A 20,092-nucleotide genomic window follows, 5' to 3' on the forward strand; every position below is an offset into this window, starting at 1 on the left:
AGTCGATGAGTTGGTAAATTCACGCAGTCCGTTGACTTTAGGTGGCACAGAACGAGAGACAGGGCTAAAGGCCACTAGTGTTGATGAGAGTCGATGAGTTGGTAAATTCATGCAGTCCGCTGACTTTAAGTGGCACAGAACGAGAGACAGGGCTAAAGGCCACTAGTGTTGATGAGAGTCGATGAGTTGGTAAATTCATGCAGTCCGCTGACCTTAGGTGGCACAGAACGAGAGACAGGGCTAAAGGCCACTAGTGTTGATGACAATCGATGAGTTGGTAAATTCACGCAGTCCGCTGACTTTAGGTGGCACAGAACGAGAGAAAGGGCTAAAGGCCGCTAGTGTTAATGAGAGTCGATGAGTTGGTAAATTCACGCAGTCCGTTGACTTTAGGTGGCACGGAACGAGAGACAGGGCTGAAGGCCACTAGTGTTGATGAGAGTCGATGAGTTGGTAAATTCACGCAGTCCGCTGACTTTAGGTGGCACAGAAGGAGAGACAGGGCTAAAGGCCACTAGTGTTAATGAGAGCCGATGAGTTGGTAAATTCACGCAGTCCACTGACTTTAGGTGGCACAGAACGAGAGACAGGGCTAAAGGCCACTAGTGTTGATGAGAGCCGATGAGTTGGTAAATTCATGCAGTCCACTGACATTAGGTGGCACAGAACGAGAGACAGGGCTAAAGGCCGCTAGTGTTGATGGGATTCGATGAGTTGGTAAATTCACGCAGTCCGCTGACTTTAGGTGGCACAGAACGAGAGACAGGGCTAAAGGCCGCTAGTGTTGATGAGAGTCGATGAGTTGGTAAATTCTCGCAGACCGCTGACTTTAGGTGGCACAGAACGAGAGACAGGGCTAAAAGGCCACTAGTGTTAATGAGAGCCGATGAGTTGGTAAATTCACGCAGTCCACTGACTTTAGGTGGCACAGAACGAGAGACAGGGCTAAAGGCCACTAGTGTTGATGAGAGCCGATGAGTTGGTAAATTCATGCAGTCCACTGACTTTAGGTGGCACAGAACGAGAGACAGGGCTAAAGGCCGCTCGTGTTGATGGGAGTCGATGAGTTGGTAAATTCACGCAGTCCGCTGACTTTTGGTGGCACAGAACGAGAGACAGGGCTAAAGGCCGCTAGTGTTGATGAGAGTCGATGAGTTGGTAAATTCATGCAGTCCACTGACTTTAGGTGGCACAGAACGAGAGACAGGGCTAAAGGCCGCTAGTGTTGATGGGAGTCGATGAGTTGGTAAATTCACGCAGTCCGCGGACTTTAGGTGGCACAGAATGAGATACAGGGCTAAAGGCCGCTAGTGTTGATGAGAGTCGATGAGTTGGTAAATTCACGCTGTCCGCTGACTTTAGGTGGCACAGAAGGAGAGACAGGGCTAAAGGCCGCTAGTGTTGATGAGAGACGATGAGTTGGTAAATTCATGCAGTCCACTGACTTTAGGTGGCACAGAACGAGAGACAGGGCTAAAGGCCGCTAGTGTTGATGGGAGTCGATGAGTTGGTAAATTCACGCAGTCCGCTGACTTTAGGTGGCACAGAATGAGAGACAGGGCTAAAGGCCGCTAGTGTTGATGAGAGTCGATGAGTTGGTAAATTCACGCTGTCGCTGACTTTAGGTGGCACAGAACGAGAGACAGGGCTAACGGCCACTAGTGTTGATGAGAGCCGATGAGTTGGTAAATTCATGCAGTCCACTGACTTGAGGTGGCACAGAACGAGAGACAGGGCTAAAGGCTGCTAGTGTTGATGGGAGTCGATGAGTTGGTAAATTCACGCAGTCCGCTGACTTTAGGTGGCACAGAATGAGAGACAGGGCTAAAGGCCGCTAGTGTTGATGAGAGTCGATGAGTTGGTAAATTCACGCTGTCCGCTGACTTTAGGTGGCACAGAAGGAGAGACAGGGCTAAAGGCCGCTAGTGTTGATGAGAGACGATGAGTTGGTAAATTCACGCAGTCCGCTGACTTTAGGTGGCACAGAAGGAGAGACAGGGCTAAAGGCCACTAGTGTTGATGAGAGTCAATGAGTTGGTAAATTCACGCAGTCTGCTGACTTTAGGTGGCACAGAACGAGAGTCAGGGCTAAAGGCCATTAGTGTTGATGAGAGTCGATGAGTTGGTAAACGCACGCAGTCCGCTGACCTTAGGTGGCACAGAACGAGAGACAGGGCTAAAGGCCACTAGTGTTGATGTGAGTCGAAGAGTTGGTAAATTCACGCAGTCTGCTGACTTTTGGTGGCACAGAACGAGAGACAGGGCTAAAGGCAACCAGTGTTGATGAGAGTCGATGAGTTGGTAAATTCACGCAGTGCGCTGACTTTAGGTGGCAGAGAAGGAGAGACAGGGCTAAAGGCCACTAGTGTTGATGAGAGTCGATGAGTTGGTAAATTCATGCAGTCCGCTGACTTTAGGTGGCACAGAACGAGAGACAGGGCTAAAGGCCACTAGTGTTGATGAGAGTCGATGAGTTGGTAAATTCATGCAGTCCGCTGACTTTAGGTGGCACAGAACGAGAGACAGGGCTAAAGGCCACTAGTGTTGATGAGAGTCGATGAGTTGGTAAATTCATGCAGTCCTCTGGCCTTAGGTGGGACAGAACGAGAGACAGGGCTAAAGGCCACTAGTGTTGATGAGAGTCGATGAGTTGATAAATTCACGCAGTCCGCTGACTTTAGGTGGCACTGAACGAGAGACAGGTATAAAGGCCACCAGTGTTGATGACAGTCGATGAGTTGATAAATTCACGCAGTCTGCTGACTTTAGGTTTAGGTGAGAGACAGGTATAAAGGCCACCAGTGTTGATGACAGTCGATGAGTTGATAAATTCACGCAGTCCGCTGACTTTAGGTGGCACTGAACGAGAGACAGGTATAAAGGCCACCAGTGTTCATGAGAGTCGATGAGTTGGTAAATTCACGCAGTCCGTTGACTTTAGGTGGCACAGAACGAGAGACAGGGCTAAAGGCCACTAGTGTTGATGAGAGTCGATGAGTTGGTAAATTCATGCAGTCCGCTGACTTTAAGTGGCACAGAACGAGAGACAGGGCTAAAGGCCACTAGTGTTGATGAGAGTCGGTGAGTTGGTAAATTCATGCAGTCCGCTGACCTTAGGTGGCACAGAACGAGAGACAGGGCTAAAGGCCACTAGTGTTGATGACAGTCGATGAGTTGGTAAATTCACGCAGTCCGCTGACTTTAGGTGGCACAGAACGAGAGAAAGGGCTAAAGGCCGCTAGTGTTAATGAGAGTCGATGAGTTGGTAAATTCACGCAATCCGTTGACTTTAGGTGGCACGGAACGAGAGACAGGGCTGAAGGCCACTAGTGTTGATGAGAGTCGATGAGTTGGTAAATTCACGCAGTCCGCTGACTTTAGGTGGCACAGAACGAGAGACAGGGCTAAAGGCCACTAGTGTTAATGAGAGCCGATGAGTTGGTAAATTCAGGCAGTCCACTGACTTTAGGTGGCACAGAACGAGAGACAGGGCTAAAGGCCACTAGTGTTGATGAGAGCCGATGAGTTGGTAAATTCATGCAGTCCACTGACATTAGGTGGCACAGAACGAGAGACAGGGCTAAAGGCCGCTAGTGTTGATGGGATTCGATGAGTTGGTAAATTCACGCAGTCTGCTGACTTTAGGTGGCACAGAACGAGAGACAGGGCTAAAGGCCGCTAGTGTTGATGAGAGTCGATGAGTTGGTAAATTCTCGCAGACCGCTGACTTTAGGTGGCACAGAACGAGAGACAGGGCTAAAAGGCCACTAGTGTTAATGAGAGCCGATGAGTTGGTAAATTCACGCAGTCCACTGACTTTAGGTGGCACAGAACGAGAGACAGGGCTAAAGGCCACTAGTGTTGATGAGAGCCGATGAGTTGGTAAATTCATGCAGTCCACTGACTTTAGGTGGCACAGAACGAGAGACAGGGCTAAAGGCCGCTCGTGTTGATGGGAGTCGATGAGTTGGTAAATTCACGCAGTCCGCTGACTTTTGGTGGCACAGAACGAGAGACAGGGCTAAAGGCCGCTAGTGTTGATGAGAGTCGATGAGTTGGTAAATTCACGCTGTCCGCTGACTTTAGGTGGCACAGAAGGAGAGACAGGGCTAAAGGCCGCTAGTGTTGATGAGAGACCATGAGTTGGTAAATTCACGCAGTCCACTGACTTTAGGTGGCACAGAACGAGAGACAGGGCTAAAGGCCGCTAGTGTTGATGGGAGTCGATGAGTTGGTAAATTCATGCAGTCCACTGACTTGAGGTGGCACAGAACGAGAGACAGGGCTAAAGGGCGCTAGTGTTGATGGGAGTCGATGAGTTGGTAAATTCACGCAGTCCGCTGACTTTAGGTGGCACAGAATGAGAGACAGGGCTAAAGGCCGCTAGTGTTGATGAGAGTCGATGAGTTGGTAAATTCACGCTGTCCGCTGACTTTAGGTGGCACAGAATGAGAGACAGGGCTAAAGGCCGCTAGTGTTGATGAGAGTCGATGAGTTGGTAAATTCATGCAGTCCACTGACTTGAGGTGGCACAGAACGAGAGACAGGGCTAAAGGGCGCTAGTGTTGATGGGAGTCGATGAGTTGGTAAATTCACGCAGTCCGCTGACTTTAGGTGGCACAGAATGAGAGACAGGGCTAAAGGCCGCTAGTGTTGATGAGAGTCGATGAGTTGGTAAATTCACGCTGTCCGCTGACGTTAGGTGGCACAGAACGAGAGACAGGGCTAAAGGCCACTAGTGTTGATGAGAGTCGATGAGTTGGTAAATTCATGCAGTCCGCTAACTTTAGGTGGCACAGAACGAGAGACAGGGCTAAAGGCCACTAGTGTTGATGAGAGTCGATGAGTTGGAAAATTCATGCAGTCCGCTGGCCTTAGGTGGCACAGAACGAGAGACAGGGCTAAAGGCCACTAGTGTTGATGACAGTCGATGAGTTGATAAATTCACGCAGTCCGCTGACTTTAGGTGGCACTGAACAAGAGACAGGTATAAAGGCCACCAGTGTTGATGACAGTCGATGAGTTGATAAATTCACTCAGTCCGCTGACTTTAGGTGGCACTGAACGAGAGACAGGTATAAAGGCCACCAGTGTTGATGACAGTCGATGAGTTGATAAATTCACGCAGTCCGCTGACTTTAGGTGGCACTGAACGAGAGACAGGTATAAAGGCCACCAGTGTTGATGAGAGTCGATGAGTTGGTAAATTCACGCAGTCCGCTGACTTTAGGTGGCACAGAACGAGAGACAGGGCTAAAGGCCACTAGTATTGATGGGAGTCGATCAGTTGGTAAATTCATGCAGTGCGCTGACTTTAGGTGGCACAGAACGAGAGACAGGGCTAAAGGCCACTAATGTTGATGACAGTCGATGAGTTGGTAAATTCACGCAGTCCGCTGACTTTAGGTGGCACAGAACGAGAGACAGGGCTAAAGGCCACTAGTGTTAATGAGAGCCGATTAGTTGGTAAATTCATGCAGTCCGCTGACTTTAGGTGGCACAGAACGAGAGACAGGGCTAAAGGCCACTAGTGTTAATGAGAGTCGATGAGTTGGTAAATTCAGACAGTCTGCTGACTTTAGGTGGCACAGAACGAGGGACAGGGCTAAAGGCCACTAGTGTTGATGACAGTCGATGAGTTGGTAAATTCACGCCGTCCGCTGACTTTAAGTGGCACGGAACGAGAGACAGGGCTAAAGGCCGCTAGTGTTCATGAGAGTCGATGAGTTGGTAAATTCACGCAGTCCGTTGACTTTAGGTGGCACGGAACGAGAGACAGGGCTAAAGGCCACTAGTGTTGATGAGAGTCGATGAGTTGGTAAATTCACGAAGTCCGCTGACTTTAGGTGGCACAGAACGAGAGACAGGGCTAAAGGCCACTAGTGTTAATGAGAGCCGATGAGTTGGTAAATTCACGCAGTCCACTGACTTTAGGTGGCACAGAACGAGAGACAGGGCTAAAGGCCGCTAGTGTTGATGGGAGTCGATGAGTTGGTAAATTCACGCAGTCCGCTGACTTTAGGTGGCACAGAACGAGAGACAGGGCTAAAGGCCGCTAGTGTTGATGAGAGTCGATGAGTTGGTAAATTCACGCTGTCCGCTGACTTTAGGTGGCACAGAAGGAGAGACAGGGCTAAAGGCCGCTAGTGTTTATGAGAGACGATGAGTTGGTAAATTCATGCAGTCCACTGACTTTAGGTGGCACAGAACGAGAGACAGGGCTAAAGGCCGCTAGTGTTGATGGGAGTCGATGAGTTGGTAAATTCACGCAGTCCGCTGACCTTAGGTGGCACAGAACGAGAGACAGGGCTAAAGGCCGCTAGTGTTGATGAGATTCGATGAGTTGGTAAATTCACACAGTCCGCTGACTTTAGGTGGCACAGAACGAGAGACAGGGCTAAAGGCCACTAGTGTTGATGAGAGTCGATGAGTTGGTAAATTCATGCAGTCCGCTGACTTTAGGTGGCACAGAACGAGAGACAGGGCTAAAGGCCACTAGGGTTGATGAGAGTCGATGAGTTGGTAAATTCATGCAGTCCGCTGGCCTTAGGTGGCACAGAACGAGAGACAGGGCTAAAGGCCACTAGTGTTGATGACAGTCGATGAGTTGATAAATTCACGCAGTCCGCTGACTTTAGGTGGCACTGAACGAGAGACAGGTATAAAGGCCACCAGTGTTGATGAGAGTCGATGAGTTGATAAATTCACGCAGTCCGCTGACTTTAGGTGGCACTGAACGAGAGACAGGGCTAAAGGCCACTAGTGTTGATGGGAGTCGATCAGTTGGTAAATTCATGCAGTGCGCTGACTTTAGGTGGCACAGAACGAGAGACAGGGCTAAAGGCCACTAATGTTGATGACAGTCGATCAGTTGGTAAATTCACGCAGTCCGCTGACTTTAGGTGGCACAGAACGAGAGACAGGGCTAAAGGCCACTAGTGTTAATGAGAGCCGATTAGTTGGTAAATTCATGCAGTCCACTGACTTTAGGTGGCACAGAACGAGAGACAGGGCTAAAGGCCACTAGTGTTAATGAGAGTCGATGAGTTGGTAAATTCGCACAGTCTGCTGACTTTAGGTGGCACAGAACGAGGGACAGGGCTAAAGGCCACTAGTGTTGATGACAGTCGATAAGTTGGTAAATTCACGCCGTCCGCTGACTTTAAGTGGCACAGAACGAGAGACAGGGCTAAAGGCCGCTAGTGTTCATGAGAGTCGATGAGTTGGTAAATTCACGCAGTCCGTTGACTTTAGGTGGCACGGAACGAGAGACAGGGCTAAAGGCCACTAGTGTTGATGAGAGTCGATGAGTTGGTAAATTCACGCAGTCCGCTGACTTTAGGTGGCACACAACGAGAGACAGGGCTAAAAGGCCACTAGTGTTAATGAGAGCCGATGAGTTGGTAAATTCACGCAGTCCACTGACTTTAGGTGGCACAGAACGAGAGACACGGCTAAAGGCCGCTAGTGTTGATGAGAGTCGATGAGTTGGTAAATTCACGCAGTCCGCTGACCTTAGGTGGCACAGAACGAGAGACAGGGCTAAAGGCCGCTAGTGTTGATGAGATTCGATGAGTTGGTAAATTCACGCAGTCCGCTGACTTTAGGTGGCACAGAACGAGAGACAGGGCTAAAGGCCGCTAGTGTTGATGAGATTCGATGAGTTGGTAAATTCACGCAGTCCGCTGACTTTAGGTGGCACAGAACGAGAGACAGGGCTAAAGGCCACTAGTGTTGATGAGAGTCGATGAGTTGGTAAATTCACGCAGTCCGCTGACTTTAGGTGGCACAGAACGAGAGACAGGGCTAAAGGCTGCTAGTGTTGATGGGAGTCGATGAGTTGGTAAATTCACGCAATCCGCTGACTTTAGGTGGCACAGAACGAGAGACAGGGCTAAAGGCCACTAGTGTTGATGAGAGTCGATGAGTTGGTAAATTCACGCTGTCCGCTGACTTTAGGTGGGACAGAAGGAGAGACAGGGCTAAAGGCCGCTAGTGTTGATGAGAGACGATGAGTTGGTAAATTCATGCAGTCCGCTGACTTTAGGTGGCACAGAACGAGAGACAGGGCTAAAGGCCGCTAGTGTTGATGAGAGACGATGAGTTGGTAAATTCATGCAGTCCGCTGACTTTAGGTGGCACAGAACGAGAGACAGGGCTAAAGGCCGCTAGTGTTGATGGGAGTCGATGAGTTGGTAAATTCACGCAGTCCGCTGACCTTAGGTGGCACAGAACGAGAGACAGGGCTAAAGGCCGCTAGTGTTGATGAGATTCGATGAGTTGGTAAATTCACGCAGTCCGTTGACTTTAGGTGGCACAGAACGAGAGACAGGGCTAAAGGCCACTAGTGTTGATGAGAGTCGATGAGTTGGTAAATTCATGCAGTCCGCTGGCCTTAGGTGGCACAGAACGAGAGACAGGGCTAAAGGCCACTAGTGTTGATGACAGTCGATGAGTTGATAAATTCACGCAGTCCGCTGACTTTAGGTGGCACTGAACGAGAGACAGGTATAAAGGCCACCAGTGTTGATGACAGTCGATGAGTTGATAAATTCACGCAGTCCACTGACTTTAGGTGGCACAGAACGAGAGACAGGGCTAAAGGCCGCCAGTGTTGATGGGAGTCGATGAGTTGGTAAATTCACGCAGTCCGCTGACTTTAGGTGGCACAGAACGAGAGACAGGGCTAAAGGCCGCTAGTGTTGATGAGAGTCGATGAGTTGGTAAATTCACGCTGTCCGCTGACTTTAGGTGGCACAGAAGGAGAGACAGGGCTAAAGGCCGCTAGTGTTGATGAGAGACGATGAGTTGGTAAATTCATGCAGTCCGCTGACTTTAGGTCGCACAGAACGAGAGACAGGGCTAAAGGCCGCTAGTGTTGATGGGAGTCGATGAGTTGGTAAATTCACGCAGTCCGCTGACTTTAGGTGGCACAGAATGAGAGACAGGGCTAAAGGCCGCTAGTGTTGATGAGAGTCGATGAGTTGGTAAATTCACGCTGTCCGCTGACTTTAGGTGGCACAGAACGAGAGACAGGGCTAAAGGCCACTAGTGTTGATGAGAGCCGATGAGTTGGTAAATTCATGCAGTCCACTGACTTGAGGTGGCACAGAACGAGAGACAGGGCTGAAGGCCGCTAGTGTTGATGGGAGTCGATGAGTTGGTAAATTCACGCAGTCCGCTGACTTTAGGTGGCCCAGAATGAGAGACAGGGCTAAAGGCCGCAAGTGTTGATGAGAGTCGATGAGTTGGTAAATTCACGCTGTCCGCTGACTTTAGGTGGCACAGAAGGAGAGACAGGGCTAAAGGCCGCTAGTGTTGATGAGAGACGATGAGTTGGTAAATTCACGCAGTCCGCTGACTTTAGGTGGCACAGAAGGAGAGACAGGGCTAAAGGCCACTAGTGTTGATGAGAGTCGATGAGTTGGTAAATTCACGCAGTCTGCTGACTTTAGGTGGCACAGAAAAAGAGACAGGGCTAAAGGCCACTAGTGTTGATGAGAGTCGATGAGTTGGTAAATTCACGCAGTCTGCTGACTTTTGGTCGCACAGAACGAGAGACAGGGCTAAAGGCCACTAGTGTTGATGAGAGTCGATGAGTTGGTAAATTCACGCAGTCCGGTGACCATAGGGGCACAGAACGAGAGACAGGGCTAAAGGCCATTAGTGTTGATGAGAGTTGATGAGTTGGTAAAATCACGCAGTCCGCTGACCATAGGTGGCACAGAACGAGAGACAGGGCTAAAGGCCACTAGTGTTGATGAGAGTCGATGAGTCAGTAAATTCACGCAGTCCGCTGACTTTAGGTGGCACAGAACGAGAGACAGGGCTAAAGGCCATTAGTGTTGATGAGAGTCAATGAGTTGGTAAAATCACGCAGTCCGCTGACCATAGGTGGCACAGAACGAGAGACAGGGCTAAAGGCCACTAGTGTTGATGAGAGTCGATGAGTTGGTAAAATCAGGCAGTCCGCTGGCTTTAGGTGGCACAGAACGAGAGACAAGGCTAAAGGCCACTAGTGTTGATGAGAGTCGATGAGTTGGTAAATTCACGCAGTCTGCTGACTTTAGGTGGCACAGAACGAGAGACAGGGCTAAAGGCCATTAGTGTTGATGAGAGTCGATGAGTTGGTAAACGCACGCAGTCCGCTGACCTTAGGTGGCACAGAACGAGAGACAGGGCTAAAGGCCACTAGTGTTGATGAGAGTCGATGAGTTGGTAAATTCACGCAGTCCGCTGACTTTAGGTGGCACAGAACGAGAGACAGGGCTAAAGGCCACTAGTGTTGATGAGAGTCGATGAGTTGGTAAATTCATGCAGTCCTCTGGCCTTAGGTGGGACAGAACGAGAGACAGGGCTAAAGGCCACTAGTGTTGATGAGAGTCGATGAGTTGATAAATTCACGCAGTCCACTGACTTTAGGTGGCACTGAACGAGAGACAGGTATAAAGGCCACCAGTGTTGATGACAGTCGATGAGTTGATAAATTCACGCAGTCTGCTGACTTTAGGTGGCACTGAACGAGAGACAGGTATAAAGGCCACCAGTGTTGATGACAGTCGATGAGTTCATAAATTCACGCAGTCCGCTGACTTTAGGTGGCACTGAACGAGAGACAGGTACAAAGGCCACCAGTGTTGATGAGAGTCGATGAGTTGGTAAATTCACGCAGTCCGCTGACTTTAGGTGGCACAGAACGAGAGACAGGGCTAAAGCCCACTAGTGTTGATGAGAGTCGATGAGTTGGTAAATTCATGCAGTCCGCTGACTTTAAGTGGCACAGAACGAGAGACAGGGCTAAAGGCTACTAGTGTTGATGAGAGTCGATGAGTTGGTAAATTCATGCAGTCCGCTGACCTTAGGTGGCACAGAACGAGAGACAGGGCTAAAGGCCACTAGTGTTGATGACAGTCGATGAGTTGGTAAATTCACGCAGTCCGCTGACTTTAGGTGGCACAGAACGAGAGAAAGGGCTAAAGGCCACTAGTGTTAATGAGAGTCGATTAGTTGGTAAATTGATGCAGTCCGCTGACTTTAGGTGGCACGGAACGAGAGACAGGCCTAAAGGCCGCTAGTGTTGATGAGAGTCGATGAGTTGGTAAATTCACGCAGTCCATTGACTTTAGGTGGCACGGAACGAGAGACAGGGCTGAAGGCCACTAGTGTTGATGAGAGTCGATGAGTTGGTAAATTCACGCAGTCCGCTGACTTTAGGTGGCACAGAACGAGAGACAGGGCTAAAGGCCACTAGTGTTAATGAGAGCCGATGAGTTGGTAAATTCACGCAGTCCACTGACTTTAGGTGGCACAGAAGGAGAGACAGCGCTAAAGGCCGCTAGTGTTGATGAGAGACGATGAGTTGGTAAATTCACGCAGTCCTCTGACATTAGGTGGCACAGAACGAGAGACAGGGCTAAAGGCCGCTAGTGTTGATGGGATTCGATGAGTTGGTAAATTCACGCAGTCCGCTGACTTTAGGTGGCACAGAACGAGAGACAGGGCTAAAGGCCGCTAGTGTTGATGAGAGTCGATGAGTTGGTAAATTCACGCTGTCCGCTGACTTTAGGTGGCACAGAAGGAGAGACAGCGCTAAAGGCCGCTAGTGTTGATGAGAGACGATGAGTTGGTAAATTCACGCAGTCCGCTGACTTTAGGTGGCACAGAACGAGAGACAGGGCTAAAGGCCACTAGTGTTGATGAGAGTGGATGAGTTGGTAAATTCACGCAGTCCGCTGACTTTAGGTGGCACAGAACGAGAGACAGGGCTAAAGGCCACTAGTGTTGATGAGAGTCGATGAGTTGGTAAATTCTCGCAGACCGCTGACTTCAGGTGGCACAGAACGAGAGACAGGGCTAAAAGGCCACTAGTGTTAATGAGAGCCGATGAGTTGGTAAATTCACGCAGTCCACTGACTTTAGGTGGCACAGAACGAGAGACAGGGCTAAAGGCCACTAGTGTTGATGAGAGCCGATGAGTTGGTAAATTCATGCAGTCCGCGGACTTTAGGTGGCACAGAATGAGAGAGAGGGCTAAAGGCCGCTAGTGTTAATGAGAGCCGATGAGTTGGTAAATTCACGCAGTCCACTGACTTTAGGTGGCACAGAACGAGAGACAGGGCTAAAGGCCGCTAGTGTTGATGGGAGTCGATGAGTTGGTAAATTCACGCAGTCCGCGGACTTTAGGTGGCACAGAACGAGAGACAGGGCTAACGGCCACTAGTGTTGATGAGAGCCGATGAGTTGGTAAATTCATGCAGTCCACTGACTTGAGGTGGCACAGAACGAGAGACAGGGCTAAAGGCTGCTAGTGTTGATGGGAGTCGATGAGTTGGTAAATTCACGCAGTCCGCTGACTTTAGGTGGCACAGAATGAGAGACAGGGCTAAAGGCCGCTAGTGTTGATGAGAGTCGATGAGTTGGTAAATTCACGCTGTCCGCTGACTTTAGGTGGCACAGAAGGAGAGACAGGGCTAAAGGCCGCTAGTGTTGATGAGAGACGATGAGTTGGTAAATTCACGCAGTCCGCTGACTTTAGGTGGCACAGAAGGAGAGACAGGGCTAAAGGCCACTAGTGTTGATGAGAGTCGATGAGTTGGTAAATTCACGCAGTCTGCTGACTTTAGGTGGCACAGAAAGAGAGACAGGGCTAAAGGCCACTAGTGTTGATGAGAGTCGATGAGTTGGTAAATTCACGCAGTCTGCTGACTTTTGGTGGCACAGAACGAGAGACAGGGCTAAAGGCCACTAGTGTTGATGAGAGTCGATGAGTTGGTAAATTCACGCAGTCCGGTGACCATAGGGGCACAGAACGAGAGACAGGGCTAAAGGCCATTAGTGTTGATGAGAGTCGATGAGTTGGTAAAATCACGCAGTCCGCTGACCATAGGTGGCACAGAACGAGAGACAGGGCTAAAGGCCACTAGTGTTGATGAGAGTCGATGAGTCGGTAAATTCACGCAGTCCGGTGACCATAGGGGCACAGAACGAGAGACAGGGCTAACGGCCATTAGTGTTGATGAGAGTCGATGAGTTGGTAAAATCACGCAGTCCGCTGACCATAGGTGGCACAGAACGAGAGACAGGGCTAAAGGCCACTAGTGTTGATGAGAGTCGATGAGTTGGTAAATTCACGCAGTCCGCTGACTTTAGGTGGCACAGAACGAGAGACAGGGCTAAAGGCCACTAGTGTTGATGTGAGTCGAAGAGTTGGTAAATTCACGCAGTCTGCTGACTTTTGGTGGCACAGAACGAGAGACAGGGCTAAAGGCCACCAGTGTTGATGAGAGTCGATGAGTTGGTAAATTCACGCAGTGCGCTGACTTTAGGTGGCAGAGAAGGAGAGACAGGGCTAAAGGCCACTTGTGTTGATGAGAGTCGATGAGTTGGTAAATTCACGCAGTCCGCTGACCTTAGGTGGCACAGAACGAGAGACAGGGCTAAAGGCCGCTAGTGTTGATGAGATTCGATGAGTTGGTAAATTCACGCAGTCCGCTGACTTTAGGTGGCACAGAACGAGAGGCAGGGCTAAAGGCCACTAGTGTTGATGAGAGTCAATGAGTTGGTAAATTCACGCAGTCCGCTGACTTTAGGTGGCACAGAATGAGAGACAGGGCTAAAGGCCACTAGTGTTGATGAGAGTCGATTTGGTAAATTCACACAGTCCCCTGACTTTAGGTGGCACAGAACGAGAGACAGGGCTAAAGGCCACTAGTGTTGATGAGAGTCGATGAGTTGGTAAATTCACGCAGTCCGCTGACTTTAGGTGGCACAGAACGAGAGACAGGGCTAAAGGCCACCAGTGTTGATGAGAGTCAATGAGTTGGTAAATTCACGCAGTCCGCTGACTTTAGGTGGCACAGAACGAGAGACAGGGCTAAAGGCCACTAGTGTTGATGAGAGTCGAGTTGGTAAATTCACACAGTCCCCTGACTTTAGGTGGCACAGAACGAGAGACAGGGCTAAAGGCCACTAGTGTTGATGAGAGTCGATGAGTTGGTAAATTCACGCAGTCCGCTGACCTTAGGTGGCACAGAACGAGAGACAGGGCTAGAGGCCACTAGTGTTGATGAGAGTCGATGAGTTGGTAAATTCACGCAGTCTGCCGACTTTAGGTGGCACAGAACGAGAGACAGGTATAAAGGCCACCAGTGTTGATGAGAGTCGATGAGTTGGTAAATTCACGCAGTCTGCCGACTTTAGGTGGCACAGAACGAGAGACAGGGCTAAAGGCCGCTAGTGTTGATGAGAGTCGATGAGTTGGTAAATTCATGCAGTCCGCTGACTTTAGGTGGCACAGAACGAGAGACAGGGCTAAAGGCCACTAGTGTTAATGAGAGCCGATGAGTTGGTAAATTCACGCAGTCCACTGACTTTAGGTGGCACAGAAGGAGAGACAGGGCTAAAGGCCACCAGTGTTGATGAGAGTCGATGAGTTGGTAAATTCACGCATTCCGGTGACCATAGGTGGCACAGAACGAGAGACAGGGCTAAAGGCCATTAGTGTTGATGAGAGTCGATGAGTTGGTAAAATCACGCAGTCCGCTGACCATAGGTGGCACAGAACGAGAGACAGGGCTAAAGGCCACTAGTGTTGATGAGAGTCGATGGTTGGTAAAATCACGCAGTCCGCTGACTTTAGGTGGCACAGAACGAGAGACAAGGCTAAAGGCCACTAGTGTTGATGAGAGTCCATGAGTTGGTAAATTCACGCAGTCCGGTGACTTTAGGTGGCACAGAACGAGAGACAGGGCTAAAGGCCACTAGTGTTGATGAGAGTCAATGAGTTGGTAAATTCACGCAGTCCGCTGACTTTAGGTGGCACAGAATGAGAGACAGGGCTAAAGGCCACTAGTGTTGATGAGAGTCGATTTGGTAAATTCACACAGTCCCCTGACTTTAGGTGGCACAGAACGAGAGACAGGGCTAAAGGCCACTAGTGTTGATGAGAGTCGATGAGTTGGTAAATTCACGCAGTCCGCTGACTTTAGGTGGCACAGAACGAGAGACAGGGCTAAAGGCCACCAGTGTTGATGAGAGTCAATGAGTTGGTAAATTCACGCAGTCCGCTGACTTTAGGTGGCACAGAACGAGAGACAGGGCTAAAGGCCACTAGTGTTGATGAGAGTCGAGTTGGTAAATTCACACAGTCCCCTGACTTTAGGTGGCACAGAACGAGAGACAGGGCTAAAGGCCACTAGTGTTGATGAGAGTCGATGAGTTGGTAAATTCACGCAGTCCGCTGACCTTAGGTGGCACAGAACGAGAGACAGGGCTAGAGGCCACTAGTGTTGATGAGAGTCGATGAGTTGGTAAATTCACGCAGTCTGCCGACTTTAGGTGGCACAGAACGAGAGACAGGTATAAAGGCCACCAGTGTTGATGAGAGTCGATGAGTTGGTAAATTCACGCAGTCTGCCGACTTTAGGTGGCACAGAACGAGAGACAGGGCTAAAGGCCGCTAGTGTTGATGAGAGTCGATGAGTTGGTAAATTCATGCAGTCCGCTGACTTTAGGTGGCACAGAACGAGAGACAGGGCTAAAGGCCACTAGTGTTAATGAGAGCCGATGAGTTGGTAAATTCACGCAGTCCACTGACTTTAGGTGGCACAGAAGGAGAGACAGGGCTAAAGGCCACCAGTGTTGATGAGAGTCGATGAGTTGGTAAATTCATGCAGTCCGCTGACTTTAAGTGGCACAGAACGAGAGACAGGGCTAAAGGCTACTAGTGTTGATGAGAGTCGATGAGTTGGTAAATTCATGCAGTCCGCTGACCTTAGGTGGCACAGAACGAGAGACAGGGCTAAAGGCCACTAGTGTTGATGACAGTCGATGAGTTGGTAAATTCACGCAGTCCGCTGACTTTAGGTGGCACAGAACGAGAGAAAGGGCTAAAGGCCACTAGTGTTAATGAGAGTCGATTAGTTGGTAAATTGATGCAGTCCGCTGACTTTAGGTGGCACGGAACGAGAGACAGGGCTAAAGGCCGCTAGTGTTGATGAGAGTCGATGAGTTGGTAAATTCACGCAGTCCATTGACTTTAGGTGGCACGGAACGAGAGACAGGGCTGAAGGCCACTAGTGTTGATGAGAGTCGATGAGTTGGTAAATTCACGCAGTCCGCTGACTTTAGGTGGCACAGAACGAGAGACAGGGCTAAAGGCCACTAGTGTTAATGAGAGCCGATGAGTTGGTAAATTCACGCAGTCCACTGACTTTAGGTGGCACAGAAGGAGAGACAGCGCTAAAGGCCGCTAGTGTTGATGAGAGACGATGAGTTGGTAAATTCACGCAGTCCACTGACATTAGGTGGCACAGAACGAGAGACAGGGCTAAAGGCCGCTAGTGTTGATGGGATTCGATGAGTTGGTAAATTCACGCAGTCCGCTGACTTTAGGTGGCACAGAACGAGAGACAGGGCTAAAGGCCGCTAGTGTTGATGAGAGTCGATGAGTTGGTAAATTCACGCTGTCCGCTGACTTTAGGTGGCACAGAAGGAGAGACAGCGCTAAAGGCCGCTAGTGTTGATGAGAGACGATGAGTTGGTAAATTCACGCAGTCCGCTGAATTTAGGTGGCACAGAACGAGAGACAGGGCTAAAGGCCACTAGTGTTGATGAGAGTGGATGAGTTGGTAAATTCACGCAGTCCGCTGACTTTAGGTGGCACAGAACGAGAGACAGGGCTAAAGGCCACTAGTGTTGATGAGAGTCGATGAGTTGGTAAATTCTCGCAGACCGCTGACTTCAGGTGGCACAGAACGAGAGACAGGGCTAAAAGGCCACTAGTGTTAATGAGAGCCGATGAGTTGGTAAATTCACGCAGTCCACTGACTTTAGGTGGCACAGAACGAGAGACAGAGCTAAAGGCCACTAGTGTTGATGAGAGCCGATGAGTTGGTAAATTCATGCAGTCCACTGACTTTAGGTGGCACAGAACGAGAGACAGGGCTAAAGGCCGCTAGTGTTGATGGGAGTCGATGAGTTGGTAAATTCACGCAGTCCGCGGACTTTAGGTGGCACAGAATGAGAGACAGGGCTAAAGGCCGCTAGTGTTGATGAGAGTCGATGAGTTGGTAAATTCACGCTGTCCGCTGACTTTAGGTGGCACAGAAGGAGAGACAGGGCTAAAGGCCGCTAGTGTTGATGAGAGACGATGAGTTGGTAAATTCATGCAGTCCACTGACTTTAGGTGGCACAGAACGAGAGACAGGGCTAAAGGCCGCTAGTGTTGATGGGAGTCGATGAGTTGGTAAATTCACGCAGTCCGCTGACTTTAGGTGGCACAGAATGAGAGACAGGTCTAAAGGCCGCTAGTGTTGATGAGAGTCGATGAGTTGGTAAATTCACGCTGTCCGCTGCCTTTAGGTGGCACAGAACGAGAGACAGGGCTAACGGCCACTAGTGTTGATGAGAGCCGATGAGTTGGTAAATTCATGCAGTCCACTGACTTGAGGTGGCACAGAACGAGAGACAGGGCTAAAGGCTGCTAGTGTTGATGGGAGTCGATGAGTTGGTAAATTCACGCAGTCCGCTGACTTTAGGTGGCACAGAATGAGAGACAGGGCTAAAGGCCGCTAGTGTTGATGAGAGTCGATGAGTTGGTAAATTCACGCTGTCCGCTGACTTTAGGTGGCACAGAAGGAGAGACAGGGCTAAAGGCCGCTAGTGTTGATGAGAGACGATGAGTTGGTAAATTCACGCAGTCCGCTGACTTTAGGTGGCACAGAAGGAGAGACAGGGCTAAAGGCCACTAGTGTTGATGAGAGTCGATGAGTTGGTAAATTCACGCAGTCTGCTGACTTTAGGTGGCACAGAAAGAGAGACAGGGCTAAAGGCCACTAGTGTTGATGAGAGTCGATGAGTTGGTAAATTCACGCAGTCTGCTGACTTTTGGTGGCACAGAACGAGAGACAGGGCTAAAGGCCACTAGTGTTGATGAGAGTCGATGAGTTGGTAAATTCACGCAGTCCGGTGACCATAGGGGCACAGAACGAGAGACAGGGCTAAAGGCCATTAGTGTTGATGAGAGTCGATGAGTTGGTAAAATCACGCAGTCCGCTGACCATAGGTGGCACAGAACGAGAGACAGGGCTAAAGGGCACTAGTGTTGATGAGAGTCGATGAGTCGGTAAATTCACGCAGTCCGGTGACCATAGGGGCACAGAACGAGAGACAGGGCTAACGGCCATTAGTGTTGATGAGAGTCGATGAGTTGGTAAAATCACGCAGTCCGCTGACCATAGGTGGCACAGAACGAGAGACAGGGCTAAAGGCCACTAGTGTTGATGAGAGTCGATGAGTTGGTAAATTCATGCAGTCCGCTGACTTTAGGTGGCACAGAACGAGAGACAGGGCTAAAGGCCACTAGTGTTGATGTGAGTCGAAGAGTTGGTAAATTCACGCAGTCTGCTGACTTTTGGTGGCACAGAACGAGAGACAGGGCTAAAGGCCACCAGTGTTGATGAGAGTCGATGAGTTGGTAAATTCACGCAGTGCGCTGACTTTAGGTGGCAGAGAAGGAGAGACAGGGCTAAAGGCCACTTGTGTTGATGAGAGTCGATGAGTTGGTAAATTCACGCAGTCCGCTGACCTTAGGTGGCACAGAACGAGAGACAGGGCTAAAGGCCGCTAGTGTTGATGAGATTCGATGAGTTGGTAAATTCACGCAGTCCGCTGACTTTAGGTGGCACAGAACGAGAGACAGGGCTAAAGGCCACTAGTGTTGATGAGAGTCAATGAGTTGGTAAATTCACGCAGTCCGCTGACTTAAGGTGGCACAGAATGAGAGACAGGGCTAAAGGCCACTAGTGTTGATGAGAGTCGATTTGGTAAATTCACACAGTCCCCTGACTTTAGGTGGCACAGAACGAGAGACAGGGCTAAAGGCCACTAGTGTTGTTGAGAGTCGATGAGTTGGTAAATTCACGCAGTCCGCTGACTTTAGGTGGCACAGAACGAGAGACAGGGCTAAAGGCCACCAGTGTTGATGAGAGTCAATGAGTTGGTAAATTCACGCAGTCCGCTGACTTTAGGTGGCACAGAACGAGAGACAGGGCTAAAGGCCACAAGTGTTGATGAGAGTCGAGTTGGTAAATTCACACAGTCCCCTGACTTTAGGTGGCACAGAACGAGAGACAGGGCTAAAGGCCACTAGTGTTGATGAGAGTCGATGAGTTGGTAAATTCACGCAGTCCGCTGACCTTAGGTGGCACAGAACGAGAGACAGGGCTAGAGGCCACTAGTGTTGATGAGAGTCGATGAGTTGGTAAATTCACGCAGTCTGCCGACTTTAGGTGGCACAGAACGAGAGACAGGTATAAAGGCCACCAGTGTTGATGAGAGTCAATGAGTTGGTAAATTCACGCAGTCTGCCGACTTTAGGTGGCACAGAACGAGAGACAGGGCTACAGGCCGCTAGTGTTGATGAGAGTCGATGAGTTGGTAAATTCATGCAGTCCGCTGACTTTAGGTGGCACAGAACGAGAGACAGGGCTAAAGGCCACTAGTGTTAATGAGAGCCGATGAGTTGGTAAATTCACGCAGTCCACTGACTTTAGGTGGCACAGAAGGAGAGACAGGGCTAAAGGCCACCAGTGTTGATGAGAGTCGATGAGTTGGTAAATTCACGCATTCCGGTGACCATAGGTGGCACAGAACGAGAGACAGGGCTAAAGGCCATTAGTGTTGATGAGAGTCGATGAGTTGGTAAAATCACGCAGTCCGCTGACCATAGGTGGCACAGAACGAGAGACAGGGCTAAAGGCCACTAGTGTTGATGAGAGTCGATGGTTGGTAAAATCACGCAGTCCGCTGACTTTAGGTGGCACAGAACGAGAGACAAGGCTAAAGGCCACTAGTGTTGATGAGAGTCCATGAGTTGGTAAATTCACGCAGTCCGGTGACTTTAGGTGGCACAGAACGAGAGACAGGGCTAAAGGCCATTAGTGTTGATGAGAGTCGATGAGTTGGTAAACGCACTCAGTCCGCTGACCTTAGGTGGCACAGAACGAGAGACAGGGCTAAAGGCCACTAGTGTTGATGAGAGTCGATGAGTTGGTAAATTCACGCAGTCCGCTGACTTTAGGTGGCACAGAAC

This window comes from Ambystoma mexicanum, chromosome 6p (genome assembly GCF_040938575.1).
Source record: "Ambystoma mexicanum isolate Mex_15411 chromosome 6p, UKY_AmexF1_1, whole genome shotgun sequence".
In the NCBI taxonomy this organism is placed as follows: Eukaryota; Metazoa; Chordata; class Amphibia; order Caudata; family Ambystomatidae; genus Ambystoma; species Ambystoma mexicanum.